The following is a 15,433-nucleotide window of genomic DNA, read 5'->3' as shown; positions in this document are numbered from 1 at the left end:
AAGAAATAGAGGAGGAGGGAACACTTGCAAACTTTTATGAGGCCAGCATTCTCTGATACCAAAACTAGGCAAAAACATCACCAGAAATGAAATTATGGAAGAATATCCTTGTCAAAAAGGGATGCAAAATCCTCAACAAAATATTAGCTGAGTTCAACAGTACAGTAAAAGGATCTGACATCATGATTAAGTGGGATTTATTCCAGGGATGCAAGGATGTTTCAACATCTACAAATCAATCAATGTGATATACCACAGTTACAAAGTAAAGGATAAGAATAATGATTATTTCATTAGATAGAGAAAAATACACTAGACAAAATTCAACATCCATTTATGATTAAAAAAACTCTCAAAGTGTATATAGAGGGAACATACCTCAACATAATAAAGGCTGTGAAGAACAAGCCTACAGTTAACATACTCAATGGCGAAAAGCTGAAAAATTTTCTTCTAAAACCAGGCACAAAACAATGGTGCCCACTCTCATCACATTTATTCAGTACAGTACTAGAAGCCCTAGACAGAGCAGTAAGGCAAGAAAAAAAGAGTAGACATTTAATTTAAAAGAAAGAAGTAAAACTTTTACTATTTGCAGATGACATGATCTTATGTATAGAAAACCCTTATGAAGACACTTCCAAAATTTTTTATTTAAAAATTTTTTTAGGGCCACACCCACAGCATATGGAGGTTCCCACACTAGGGGTCAAATTGGAACGGTAGCTGCTGGCCTATGCCACAGCCATGCCAGATCCAAGCTGTACCTTCCAGCCTACACCACAGCTCATGGCAACACTGGATCCTTAACCTACTGAGCGAGGCCAGGGATTGAACCTGCATCCTCATGGATACTAGTCTGATTTGTTTCCATGATGGGAACTCCCAAAAACTTTGTAGTCAGTAAAGTTACTATATCCAATTAGTGTAAAAAGCAGTTCCGTTTCTATACACTAATAATATACTATCAAAATTTAATAAAATAATCCAATTTACAATTGTATCAAAATAAATAAAGTACCCAAGAATAAGTTTAACCGAGGAGGTGAAAGATCTGTACACTTAACACTATAAGACCATGAAGCAAGAGATTTAAGGAAACATAAGTAAATAGGAAGATATTTGTGTTCATGGATTGGAAGAATTAATATTATTAAAATGTCCATACTACCCAAAGCAATATACAGGTTCAATGTAACCCCTGTCAAAATTCTGGATTTTTTCACAGAAATATAACAACTCTAATATTTGTTTGGAACTACAAATGACCCAGACTAGCCAAAACAATCTTGAGAAAGGAACAAACCTTGAGAAATTATGCTGTCTGATTCTGACTGTATTACCAAACTACAGTAATCAAAACAGTATGGTGTTGGCATAAAAAGAGACTCATTGACCAGTGGAACAAAATAGCCCAGAAATAAACCCATCGTTATATGGTCAATTTATAACAAAGTAGCCAAGGGTATACAATGGGGAAAGGACAGACTCTTTAACAGAGGATGCTGGAAAAACTAAATGGCCATGTTCAAAAGAATGCAACTGGACCACTCTCTTACACCATACATAAAAATTAACTCAATATAGATTGAAAATTTGAATGTAAGATCTGAAATCATAAAACTCCCAGAAGAAAACATAGGCTGTAAGTTCCTTGATATGGGTCTTAGTGTTAATTTCTTAGATTTTGCTTTTGTTGCCTTTAATTTTCAGGTCAAAACAAACAAGTGAGACTACTTCAGACTAAAAAGCTTATTCAAAGCAAAGGAAACCAACAAAATGAAAAGGCAACTTACCAAATGAGAGAAAATACATGTTAACTGGAATTCATATCCAAAATATATTTAAGAACTCATAACTCAATAGCAAAAAAATAAAATAGTCCAAATAAAAGAATAGACAGAGGTTCTGAATAGACATTTTTCTAAAGATGACATACAGATGACCAATAGATATATGAAAAGATGCTCAATATCACACTAACCATCAGAGAAATGCAAATCAAAACGATAATGAGATACCATCTCATATCTGGTAGAATGGTGGCTATTATCAAAAACATAAGAAATAAGAAGTGTTGGTGAGATTTGGAGAAAAGGGAACCCTTGCGAACTACTGATGGTAATGCCCAGTGGTAGTCACTGTGGAAAACAATATGGAGGTTCCTTTAAAAATTAAAATAGAACTAGAATATAATCCAGCAATTCTACTTCTGGGTATTTATCTGAAGGAAACAAAAACACCAAATCAAACAGATACATGCATCCTAATGTTCACTGCAGCATTTATTTACAATAGCCAAGATATGTAAACAATCTAAGTGTCCATTGATGAATGGTTAAAGAAAATGTGGTGTCTATGGAATATTATTAAGCCATTACAAAGAAGGGAATCTTGCTATTTGCAACAATGGATGGACCTTCTGAGCATTATACTAAGTGAAATGACTTCTAAAGAAAAACACACATATCATTATGATCTTCTATGTGGCACCTTAAAAACAACAATAGCAACCAGGAGCTATAGATACACGGATCAGATTGCTGGTGGCCAGAGATGGGGGGAGAATGGTTGTAGGAGGTCAAAAGCTACAAATTTCCAGTTATAAAATAAATAACTGATGGGGATTGAATATAATTAGTAATACTATATTACATATTTGGAAGTTCATCTGAAAGAGGTTACATCCTAATTATCACAAGGAAAAAAAATTTTGTAACTATGTACCATGGGGGATGTTACTAGACATATTGTGGTGATCATTATGTAGTATACACAAATAGAAGATCACTGCAGTGTACACCTGAAACTAATACGTTATATGTCGATTATACCTCAATAAAAAATATAGCATCTGACATGGCAAAGGTGTTATTTTACTATCGTCCCCATCAACACCTTCTGCAGAATCTCCCAAATCAGGTATTACATGGCTTAAAAAAAGGTTGATTTTTTTTTTTTTCATAATATACCTTGCGTAATATTTAAACAAGCACAAATCAGAAGAGGGGAAGCTGAAAGTTGAACTATGAAATAAACATAGTTGAAAAACTAAAAATAGGAAAAAATCAGGCTAATCTTGAGAGAGATTTCTTATATCATTTTTATATAAATACATATTTTCATTAGATATAGAGAATTGACTTTCTTTTTTTTTTGTCCTAGTCATAGTGTTATGACCAACTTTAGCAGAGACTATTAGACAGTGATTCTTTCTAGGAAAATACTTTTAAGCTCTAAAGTAGATTTTGTTATCCAAAAGTTATATGCAACCTTGCTATTAATTAATTTTTTTGGATTAGAGATATTGCAACTGGCCAACTTAATAAAGTCAGCATTGAATAGATTCAAGTGTGGTTTCACTCTGTTTTTGCTTTCTAGCTTCCTGAGAGAATAAATGGATGATAGTTTAAATATGGAAAAAGATTATTATTTTTAAAGCTTCTGCTGTAGCCAAACACAAGACTGACTAAATCTTTCCGGGCAGATTTCTGCTCCACTCTTCTGCAGATTCTGTCTCTTAGAATTGCCTTCTTGGTTCTCTCTTTTTAAGTGTTTGAACTATGTACAGAGCCTTTTATAAACCTCCTTAGGTTAAAATAGAATGGCTCTATTTTGGTGTGGTAATCAGAGTGAATGAAACATCAAAAGGTAAAACATTATAGCCTCTCTATTATAAATCTTTTTCCATCATCTTTGTTGCTATCACAGTAATAATATTTAGTAAGTACTTACATGATAAATTCTCTATTGAGTACTTCATATACATTGACTCTTTTAATCCTTACTATAACCCTATGAGGACAGAACTGTTATTATTAGCTACCAAATGTGTGATCTTAAAATGTCGTGGAGTTTCAGTAATCCAACATTAATAATACTTTCATCATTGATAATTTTTTAGCATCTCTTTCCCTACCTCTCTGTCTGCATACTAACTTTGCATTTATTGTGTATTAAATAAAATACCTCTACCATCTGAGTGTTTATTTCTGGGCAAATACCTGTGTAAAGCTCCTGGGAAATAAAAAGTGACCTGATATATATGTTATCTTCCTAGACTTTATTTATTTATAAAATGAGACTCGTTAAAAACGGCTGCTTGAATCAGTGCTACAGTGAAGTCATGACCAACAGTAATTGGATAAATCTTGAGAGTTTGCAGTAATGAGTCAACTTCAGGCAGCAAGATAAACAAATAAGAATCAAAGAATCTGTGCTATCCATTTAGTGTAATTTAAAATCCAAATGCACTTCCCATAGGAGGAGGACAGATTCCAGGATTTGGATACATGCTAGGAAAATTACTGAGGAGTCCCTTAGTGGGGTGTGGGAGAATGGAGCTGGTTTTTTTCTATGATTCTTTTGCATTTATTGAAAGATAATAGTAGATGTTATTGTTCAGTTTCCCTAAAGTGTGGTCGTCTTTGTGCTGCAGTGGAAAATGTAGCTGTTCTCTTGCTTTTACCTCCTGACCTATCTAACTTTCTTCCCTACTAGGAAAATGTTGACTGTGTTTTGGCGAAGCTGCATGGCCTCGCGGGGACAGCAGTGTGCCAGAGGGCTCTGTGTGGGAGGCGTACTTCAGGCCAGTTTATGCAAGCAGCAGGTCATTCTAGGGCCGTAGGCCAGAATGCTGTGCGTCCTCTGGCTTGGAGACGTGCAGCTACTTGGAGCTGAGCTACCGTGCCGTCTTTGTAAATATTTCCTGCCCCATGATCACTTGAGGAGCAGAACTCCCTTGAGATGTCTGTGTCTTGTCCCTCACAGCTGGCTTTTCACAGAGGCCAGATACTGACCTAGCCATCCTGGCTAAGATTCAGGATGACCAAAACCAACTTTTAGCCTGTTTATTTTATATTGAGAAGCAGTTGCAGCAAAGCACTATCTGGGGAAGAGAATGCCTCTTTCTCTGCACGGTGAGCCCGCCCTGTGCCCCTGCAGGGCGGATGTGAGCCTTTGCAGCTGAAGACATGGGAGCACCTGTGGGTTCGCAGTGGCTTTGATGGTAAAGCTAGAGTCAGTTTTGATCTCAATGCAATTTCCTAAATTGCTAATTACACATAAGTGACTGCTCATGCTCTAATCTACGACTGCTCTTTTTCATACTGTTGGCCTGTTAAAAATGATAATGAACCCGATTCTTAGTATATAGTTTACATGATGGGGGACTGATTAAGATAGTATTTTCAAGCATTTTAAGTCACAGAAAATGTTATTAGAGATTAGTCAAGACAAGACACATACAAATCTGCCTTTGCTCAAAAATGGGTTGTGGGTTATTCTCAGAATTCTCTGTTCTTTACCCTTCCCTGTACTCCACTGTTTGGTGTCTTTGTTCCAAGAAATTCAAAGCACCTGTCATACCACATCTTAAGGAAACTAAAAGACAAAAAAAGAATACCTTATTTAGAATACAGCTGAATTTACTGTGCAAACAATTTTCTTAGGGTTTCCTTCACTGTAACAAACTACTTTCCTCATAATTGCATAGTATTTTGGGTCACATATGATTTGGTAAATAAATTTGGGATAATTTTATTATTAAACTAATGTATTCTTATAAAGATGAATCTTAAATCTCATTTTTATTTTTTTGTCTTTTTAGGGCCACATTCAAGGCATATGGAGGTTCCCAGGCTAGGGGTCAAATTGTAGCTGCACCTGCTGGCCTACACCAAAGCCACAGCAACACAGGATCGGAGCCACGTCTGTGATATACACCATAGCTCACGGCAACACCAGATCCTTAACCCACTGAGCAAGGCCAGGGATCGAACCCACACTCTCATGGACACTAGTCGGGTTCATTAACCACTGAGCCACAACAGGAGCTCCTTCAATCTCATTTTAAACAGAACAAAGGCTCTCAGATCAGTCACAGATATTTCCAACAGTCATGTAAGATGCTTTTAAAGTAGGTTTTAGTTGTTACCTTCACAGTATTGGGAAGCTAGATGTGTTCAAGATATGCCAGTTGCACGGGTTTAACATTGATGACCTTTCAGAAGACTCAAAGATTTTGTTTGGGTTTGTGTCTGCAAGTAATTCATAACTTTTTTTTAAAATCAAATGTTGTGCTAAAGATTTCCTATTATGCTTTCTTTTTAGCTCCTTGGCTGCTGGTATGTTCCTTTGTTTTCCTAACTTTACAGTAGCTGTCAGTCTTGTGCTGAGTTCTCCTCTCAGTAATACACTGAATTGGGCAATCCTTTTGGGCCCAGTTAGGAACAGGCATCCTTCCCAGAACCTAGTTGGCTTCTCAAAGGTTAAACGCTTTTGGCAAAAACTGCACATATGACTGAATAAATCCATAAAAACTAAAACCCACAAGAACAGAGGGAAAAACAATTATTTCTGTCAGCAAACTACATGGATGCAGAGGACTCATATTCTTTAGTTTGTTTCTCCATTTAAGTCTTCTTAATTTTATAATTCTTATAATCCTCTCTTTGCTTCAAATAAAACCAACAACTTAATGCCTTTTATGATTCCACATCCCCTGGGGGTAGGAGGAGTGGTAGAGGCAGAAACTCTAACAGCTATTCTTATTTTAACCTTTTCATTGCCCCAAGTCACAGTCAAACTGCTTTTTGTAGAACACAACTGAAAAGAAAAATGCTTTTGATTCTCAACAAAACATTAGCAAACCAAATCCAAGAACACATAAAAAAAGATAATATACAATAACCATATTGGATTCATCCTAGGGTCACAAGGGTGGTTCAACATATGCAAGTCAATATGGTACACCACAACAGCAAAAGAAAAGACAAAAAATGATCATCTCCATAGATGCAAAAAGAGCATTTGATAAAATTCCACATCCATTCATGGTAAAAACTCATACCCAAGTGAGTATAGAGGGAACAATCTTAACATAATAAAAGCTATTTTTTTTAATCAAAGTGTAATTTATTTACAATGTTGTACCAATTTCTGCCATACAGCAAAGTGACAGTGACATATATATGCGTTCTTTTTTTAATATTATTTTACATCATAGTCTATTCCAGGAGATTGGATAGAGCTCCCTGTGCTCTACAGTAGGATCTTACTGTTGATCCATTCTAAATTTAATTGTTTGCATCTACTAACCCCAGACTTCCAGTCCATCTCACACCCCTCTCCTCCTTGGCAACCATAAGTATGTTTTCCATGTCTGGCTGTTTCTGTTTTGTAAATAGGTTTGTGTCATATTTCAGATTCAACATCTAAATGCTATCTTATGGCATTTGTCCTTCTCTACTTTGAATCTACTAACTCTTTCCATCTACAAACCCTACTTAGTATGATAATCTCTAGTTCATCCATGTTGCTATGAATGGCATTATTTTGTTCTTTTTCAAGGCTGAGTAGTATTACATTATATATATTACCACATCTCCTTAATCCATTCATCTGTCAATGGACATTTAGGTTGTTTCCATGTCTTGGCTATTGTGAGTAGTGCTGCAGTGAACATAGGCGTACATTATTTTTTTTAATTCTAGGTTTGTCCAGATATACCCAGGAATGGGAGTGCTGGGTCATATGGTAGTTCTATTGGACAGCTGCCTATAAATCAGTGAATCTAGAACACACCCTTACACCTTGCCCCAAAATAAACTCAAAATGGCTTAAAAACTTAAACATAAGCCATGACACCATAAGCCTCCTAGAAAAGAACATAGGCAAAACATTTTCTGACCTAAACTGATCAGTCTCCCAAGGCAATAGAAATAAAAACAAAAATAAAAAAATGGGACCTAATCAAACTTACAAGCTTTTGCACAGTGAAAGAAACCATAAAAAGCTAAAAGACAATTTAAGAAATGGGAGAAATAGTTGCAGATGATGAAACCAACAAGGGCTTTATCTCCAAAATATGCAAACTACTCATACAATTCAACAACAACAAAATAAGCAGCTTGATTGAAAAATGGGCAGAAGACCTAAATAGAGATTTCCTCAAAGAAGACATACAGATGGCCAGTAGGTACATGAAAAGATGTTCAACATCACTAATTATTAGAGAAATACAAATCAAAACTACAGTAAGGTACCATCTCACACTGGTCAGAATGGCCATCATAATAAATCTACAAATAAAAAATCCTGGAGAGGGTGTGAAGAAGAGATACTGTATATAGAAAACATTAATGACTCCATATTAAAACTACTAGAACTGGCAAACAAATTCAGCAATTAGCAGGATACAAAGTTAACGTACAGAAGTTGGCTGCATTTCTTTACACTAACAATGAAATATCAGAAAGTGAATGTAAAAAAAATCCTTTTAAAAATTGCATCCAAAAATATATTTAAGAATAAACCTTACCAAGGAGGTGAGAGACTTAGAGGAAACTGAAGATGATTCAAAGAAATGGAAGAATAACCCATACTCCTGAACTGGAAAAATTAATATTGTTAAAATGGCCATACTACCCTAAGCAATCTACAGATTTAATGTGATCTCTATCAATTTGCCTATGACATTTTTTCACAGAATTAGAACAAATAATACTAAACTTTATATGAATTCACGAAAGACCCAGAATTGCCAAGCAATCCTGAGAAAAAAGAAAAAAGTAGGATGCATAACCCTCCCAGACTTCAGACAATACTGCAAAACTACAGTAATCAACAACAACATGATATTGGCACAAAAACAGATTGTGGATCAATGGAACAGAATTGAGAATCCAGAAATAAACCCACATATCCAACAGTCAGTCTTCGATAAAGGGAGGCAAGAATATATACAATGGAAAAAAGACAGTCTCTTCAATAAGTGGTGCTGGGAAATTGGGCAGCTGCATGTAAACCAATGAAGTTAGAATACAGTCTCCCACCATACACAAAAATAAACTCAAAGTGGTTTAAAGGCTTAAATAAATACAAGGCATGATACCATAAAACTCCTAGAAGAAAACATAGGCAAAACGTTCTCTGACATAAATCCATAAATCATACCAGTGTTTTCTTAGGTCAGTCTCCCAAGGCAATAGAAACAAAAGCACAAATAAACAAATGAGACCTAATCAAATTTACAAGCTCATTTTCAGCAAAAGAAACCACAAATAAAATGAAAAGACACCCTACAGACTGAGAGAAAATTTGCAAGCAATGCAACTGGCAAGGGCTTAATTTCCAAAATATTCAAACAGCTCATACAAGTCAACAACAATAAAACAACCAACTCGATCAAAAAGTGAGAAGATCTAAATAGGCATTTCTCCAAATAAGACATACAGATGGACAACAGGCATAGGAAAGGATAATTGCTAATTAATTGCTAATTATTAGAGAAGTGCAAATCAAAAACTGCAATGAGGTATCACCTTGCATCAGTCAGAATGGCCCTCATTTAAAAATCTACAAATAACAAATACTGGAAAGAGTGTGGAGAAAAGGGAACCTTCCTACACTGTTGGAGGGAACATAAGCTAGTGCAGCTACTATAAAAAAGGGTAGGGAGGCTCCTCAATAAAAACTAAAAATGGATTTGCCATATGACCCAGCTATTCCGCTTCTGGGCATATAGCCTGGCAAAAATATAATTAAAAAGATAATGCCACAGAAAATGGCAAAAAGACATAAAAGATAATGCGCCCCAGTGTTCAAAACAGCACTATTCACAATAGTCAAGTCATGGAAACAACCTATATGTCTATTGACAGATGAATGGATAAAGAAGATATGGTACATATACAATGGAATACTATGCAGCAATAAAAAGGGATGAAATAATGCCATTTGCAGCAACTTGGATGGATTTAGAGATTATTATACTAAGTGAAGTAATTCAGAAAGAGAAAGATAAAATGCCAAATGATGTCACTTACATGTGGAATATAAAATATGACACATGTGAAGATATCCACAAAATAGAAACAGACTTGCAGACATAAAGAACAGACTGGCAGTTGCGAAGGGAGAAGAGAGGTGAGGGAGGATTGGGAGTTTGGGATTAGCATATGCAAACTATTATATACAGAATGGATAAACAAGGATCTGCAGTATAGCACAGGAGGCTATATTAAATAGCCTATGATAAATCATAATGGAAAAGAATATAAAAAATATATGTATAACTGAATCACTTTGCTGTACAGCAGAAACTAACAACATTATAAATCAACTGTACATCGATTAAAAATGCTTTTAGCAAGGAATACAAATCCGATTATTCAATTGATTTAATAGAATCTAGGAATTCATTTTTCGGTTGGTTTCTCTTTTGCTGTTCTATCTAGGTATTTCTCTACTTATAACGTACAGAAAACGAATGTGTTTCTAGTAGATGTCTCTGTAAATGGACCTTGTTTAATATCACTTTAATCTCTAAAATAAATTTTAGTTTGTGGCTTCTTTAGGTAGATTTGATACCACTCATGGATTTGATTTTCAGAGTTGCCCAAAGTGCTTTTGTAGTAAATTATGTAGGACCTATGTTTTAAGAGGTTGACTATTTTTTGTAAGTTTTAATGTTTATCTAAAGAACTTATTTTTTGAAACCTTTTTGCCATGTTTTACCAGTAAATTCCTATGTAATCTCTACATTGCTCCTGTTTGTCTAACTGCGGACCTTAATTTTTAAGTTTTAAATTTAGATTTATTTCTTTTGATTGAGAATTCATCTCTCTCTTGGCTGTCTACCCTCTTATGTCTATTTCAGCAATATGACTGGTGGCTTATGAGTTCTCCAATTCATAAACTTTGCTCTTAACTCATTGAAGGATAACATTTACTACCAAGTTTTCATTAAAACTACAATTTAGAATCATCTTTAGAAAGGGAGGGGAACATGAATCAAGGCCAACTGCAGATCAGCAAGACTTCAGCAGAAACCACTTGGATTTCTTCCCCCAGGAAGATGAACCAAGTGTTAGAAGTGACCTATCCCTTCAGTGGCAGCATAGCACACTGGATTAGACCATGGCCAAGAGAGGCGAATTGACCACAGCTCTCTACTTCCTACCTGTATGACTTTGAGCAAATTTTCTAAGTTTTCTGTAAACTATCTGTGGTAAAATGAGGTTAATACCATTACTGCTTCTTAGAAATACTATTTTAATAAAAATAATTAGTATTTGTAAAGAGATTAAAACAGGATTTAACACAAAGTAAGTTTCTTAAAAATAAAGAGTGATAGAAACATCTCTTCTAAGATAACACATTTCTTAATTAATAAATGCTTTTTCTTCATTAATGCCAGACTTGTCTGTGTAAAACCACTACTTGTATCTGTTATATGAAATGTCATTATCAACTAGAATCTGGAAGACATTTTGACTCTCAAATGATTATTATCTATGAGCAGCAATGAGTCGTTTAGTTGGGAATGTCACTCCCATTCCTCTTCATCCTGAGGGCAGCCAAGTCACACCAGCCACATTCAACCTTTCTCCTGATGACTTATTGGTTTCTTATCTCTTCCTTCCTTCCTTCCTTCTTTCCTTCCTTCCTTTTTTTTTTTTTTTTTTTTTTTGGCTACACCAACCGCATGTGAAAGGTCCTTAGCTAGGGATTGAACCTGAGCCACGGCAGTGACAACACCTGATCCTTAACCTGTTAAGGCACCAGGGAACTCCCTCTCCTTTTTTATCTTCAGAATGGTTGGACTCCCTTGTTTTAAATCAGACACTAAAAACTTTTATTTCATTCAGCTACCACATCTTAAGGATGCCTCCTCTTCTTTTCACTCACTTATTTGTCAGGCTTGGCTATCTGCCACTACACTTTCTCAGCCATGTAATCCCATATTTCCAGCTAAAATCAAGAATTGATAGGGATTTGTCTTCATCACTTCAAACTCTCAAACTAAAATTTAATTCCTCTTGTTATCTTAACTACAAAAAAAGCTATATACTGAGAGAGGACAATCATATTTGACAAAGGACCACAGTCTTGACTCTATGAAGAACTTCTACAAATCATTAAGAAAAAAAGACAATTTAATAGAAAAGTGAGGGGAAACCATGAATATCCATTTCAGAGAAGAGGATACATGAATGCCCAGCAATATAAAAGGATGTTCAAATTTATGAGTAAACAAGTAAGTGCAGATTAAAATCATGAGATGCCATATCACACTCAAAAAATTGCATATATGAAAATATGACAATTTCAAAGATTAGGATGTGAAAAATAAGCATTCTCACACTTTGTTGGTGGGAGTAAATTTTGGAGCAATCACTTTCAAAATAAATTTGGTATTACCTAGCTAGATTCGACATATGCTTATACTGTAGCCCAGTAATTATACTGCTAATTATTTAGCATGTGTGCTCCAGGAGACTTATGCAAAACAGTTTTAAAAATTAAAGTCTGGAATGGCAAAACACTGGAAATGACCAAAATATTCATTATTAGGATGGATAAATAAGTTACAGTGTACTAAATTAATGTAAAACTGTACATCTAGAAAATAAGTGAACTTTAGCTACATGAATCAACAAGGGTAAATCTGAAACACATAATATTGAGGTAAAGTGTTACTCATGGGAATTTACTTGGTATTGTTTCCTTTCTAATAGATTATGTAGGGCTATTCTCAGATTCACTGTTGTAAAAGTGCAATGAAAAGCAAAGGAAAGATTCACTCATCATTTAAAACAATGCTTGATACTCAGAGGAGGAAGATGTACTTAGGAAGGGACCAAAGGAGGCTTCGGTGATACTGTAACCCTCTATTTCTAAGGCTGGGTGGGAATACTGTTCTTTCCCCCTTTGAAATTGATAGATTCATTAATACAGTTCCATGTATGATGTATTTTATGATTAATGAGGAATCTAATGTTCAGTAATTATATTTAAGGTTTTTTGGTGTCAAGTGAGTTTTTGTAGATTCCTTCTCTTAGTCTTAAAATACAAGCATTCCATAGCACAATACAAAGTTAAGAAGTGTCATTAGAACTAGTTAATATAGGTATTTGTTTGAAGGCATGTTGACAAGAACTGGCTTGCTGACAGTTAAACACTAGTTTTTTAATAGAATAATAATAAAACTAGCTCTTTATTATATTTTTGATATTTTACAAATCACAATGATAACATAATGCTGGAAAAACTACATTGAACAGAAACATCTAAGATATTAGAACAAAATTTATAGAAAAAAATGTAGAAAGAGAGAAACTACAGCCTCTCTAGAAACCCAGATCTTTCCAAGGCTATGGACTTGCAACCATGTAGTTGAGTTCACTGTTTTCCTGATATGATTGGATATGGATGTCCCCCTTATTTGTGGTTTTGCTTCCCATGGTTTCTTTTACCCAAGTCAACTGCACTCTCAAAAAACTATAGGGAAAACACTAGAAATAAACAATTCCTAAGCTTTAACTTGGCTGCCACTCTGAGCAGCATGATGAAACCTTGTGCTGTCTAGGTCCATCTCACTCACAACATGAATCAGCCTTTTGTCCAGTGTATTCCATCTGTTCATCACTTAGCAGCCTTTTTGGTTATCAGACTTGACTGTCATAATACTGCAGTGCTTGTGTTCAAGTAACTTTTATCTTAAAAATAATGGCTCCAAAGCACAAGAGTAGTGATGCTGGCAATTCAGATTTGCCAGAGAGAAGTTGTAAAGTGCTGCTTGTCTGTGAAAACGTGCAAGTTCTCAACTCAATAAGGAAAGAAGAAAATTGTATGCTGAGTTTGCTAAAATCTACAGTAAGAATGGAATTTTCTCTCTGTGAAAGTGTGAAGAAGGAAAAATAAAATTTGGGATAATTTTGCTGTGGTACTTTAAACTTTAAAAGTTATGGTCACAGTGCATAATAGGAGCTTAGTTTAAAATGGAAATGGCATTAAAGTGGTACAAGATAATTTTGAAAGACAGACTACATTCACATAACTCATATCACAGAATATTGTTTTTATTGTTCTATTTTTTATTATTGTTTATACTTTGCCTAATTTGTAAATTAAACATCATCATGGGTGTGTTCAGTACTATCTGAAATTTCAGGCATCTACCAGGTGTCTTGGAGCATATCCCCCACTGATAAGGGATGACAACTATATTTCTAAAAACATTAGATCAAGATGTAGAGAAACTCCCAGACTTGCAACACTGTGATCTTTTTCCAGTTGTTCCATAGACCTTTTAATGAGAGTGGGCTTGGCACTGAGAAGAATAGGAGCAAAGACTGGTGTATTTTTTTAGCCTTCAATTCTGCCAACTACTCTGGAGTGCCCTTTTTGAGTTCTTTTCTCACCCTTGCCCTTCTTTGCCATCTGGCATGTGGAATATGTATTTCCCACATTTCCCCCTTTTACAACATCACAGACTCTCTACAAAGTTAGAGACTACAGGGAAAAAGGAGAATGTTCATGGAGTTGGAGAATTTATTATGTAATACATGATTTGATGAAACTCCATCAAATGTACTCAGTTTTAAATCCAAATACAGAAACACACAAGTCATGTGACAGTGGGATCGGGGTAGGGATTGTTCTGTACTGTTGCTGTTGTTGGAAGCAGAATCCCCTCATTAAAGTTTGCATTGTATGATATTTAAAAAAGAAAAAAGAAAAAGAAATAATCCTGATAAAAATTCACAAAATAGGAGTTCCCGTCGTGGCGCAGTGGTTAACGAATCCGACTAGGAACCATGAGGTTGCGGGTTCGATCCCTGCCCTTGCTCAGTGGGTTAACGATCCAGCGTTGCCGTGAGCTGTGGTGTAGGTTGCAGACGCGGCTCAGATCCCGCGTTGCTGTGGCTCTGGCGTAGGCCGGTGGCTACAGCTCCGATTGGACCCCTAGCCTGGGAACCTCCATATGCCGCAGGAGCGGCCCAAGAAATAGCAAAAAAAAAAAAAAAAAAAAAGAGACAAAAAATTCACAAACTACTTCTGAAATTAGGCCTATGTTATATAACATTGTTCTTAAATTATTTTATTGCATGTGCTGAAGTCCTCCAGAAATAGAACGTCTTCAATTACTTTCCCCAAAAATTCTGAAAAAGAGGTTAGAATATGTTGTACTAACTTTATTAGATTGTATTTTATGTTTCATTTCTTACTTTTTTATATCAGTTTATGTTTGTTGTTTAGAGAGGCATCATGAGAGATGTCTCAGGTAATAACAGAAATGTGAAGCACTTTTTCACACATGAAGTGGTAAAGCAGTGTTACTGTGTCATCTGCTAAGGCACAAATTGTTAGAGATAGGCATAAGAACTATCCCAGAAACAACAGTTGGAGCCAAAGAGTCTTACTGTTTTTCCTTAATTCTTGGAAAACTGAAAAAATTTGAGAACGTAAAATTGAGTCAATTTTATTGGAAAATAAACTGTGTTGATCCCAGCTTAATGGATTCCAGTGTAACTGTTGAATTAATTATTCAGTAACATAATGAATATATCATATTTCAATACTTTTCCTTATAATTGTGGAGAAAGTGGGTAGAGTTGAAGGAAATTTCTATTTTCTGAAAGACTGT

General features: G+C 35.3%; 1 protein-coding gene and 1 long non-coding RNA gene across 10 annotated transcripts in view; one reads left to right on the top strand and one right to left on the bottom strand.

The window, feature by feature from the left end:
* Positions 1–15,433, bottom strand: part of LOC106506806 (uncharacterized) — a 424,630-nt gene that overhangs the window by 60,125 nt on the left and 349,072 nt on the right. The window lies entirely within an intron of this gene.
* Positions 1–15,433, top strand: part of MDFIC (MyoD family inhibitor domain containing) — a 101,053-nt gene that overhangs the window by 82,494 nt on the left and 3,126 nt on the right. The window lies entirely within an intron of this gene.

This window comes from Sus scrofa, chromosome 18 (genome assembly GCF_054392235.1).
Source record: "Sus scrofa isolate SSC_HxYL_T2T_F1_AM1 chromosome 18, Sscrofa_HxYL_maternal_Yorkshire_Landrace_v2.0, whole genome shotgun sequence".
In the NCBI taxonomy this organism is placed as follows: Eukaryota; Metazoa; Chordata; class Mammalia; order Artiodactyla; family Suidae; genus Sus; species Sus scrofa.
Note: the sequence above shows the minus strand (reverse complement) of the source record. Positions and strands in the feature narration are given on the sequence as shown.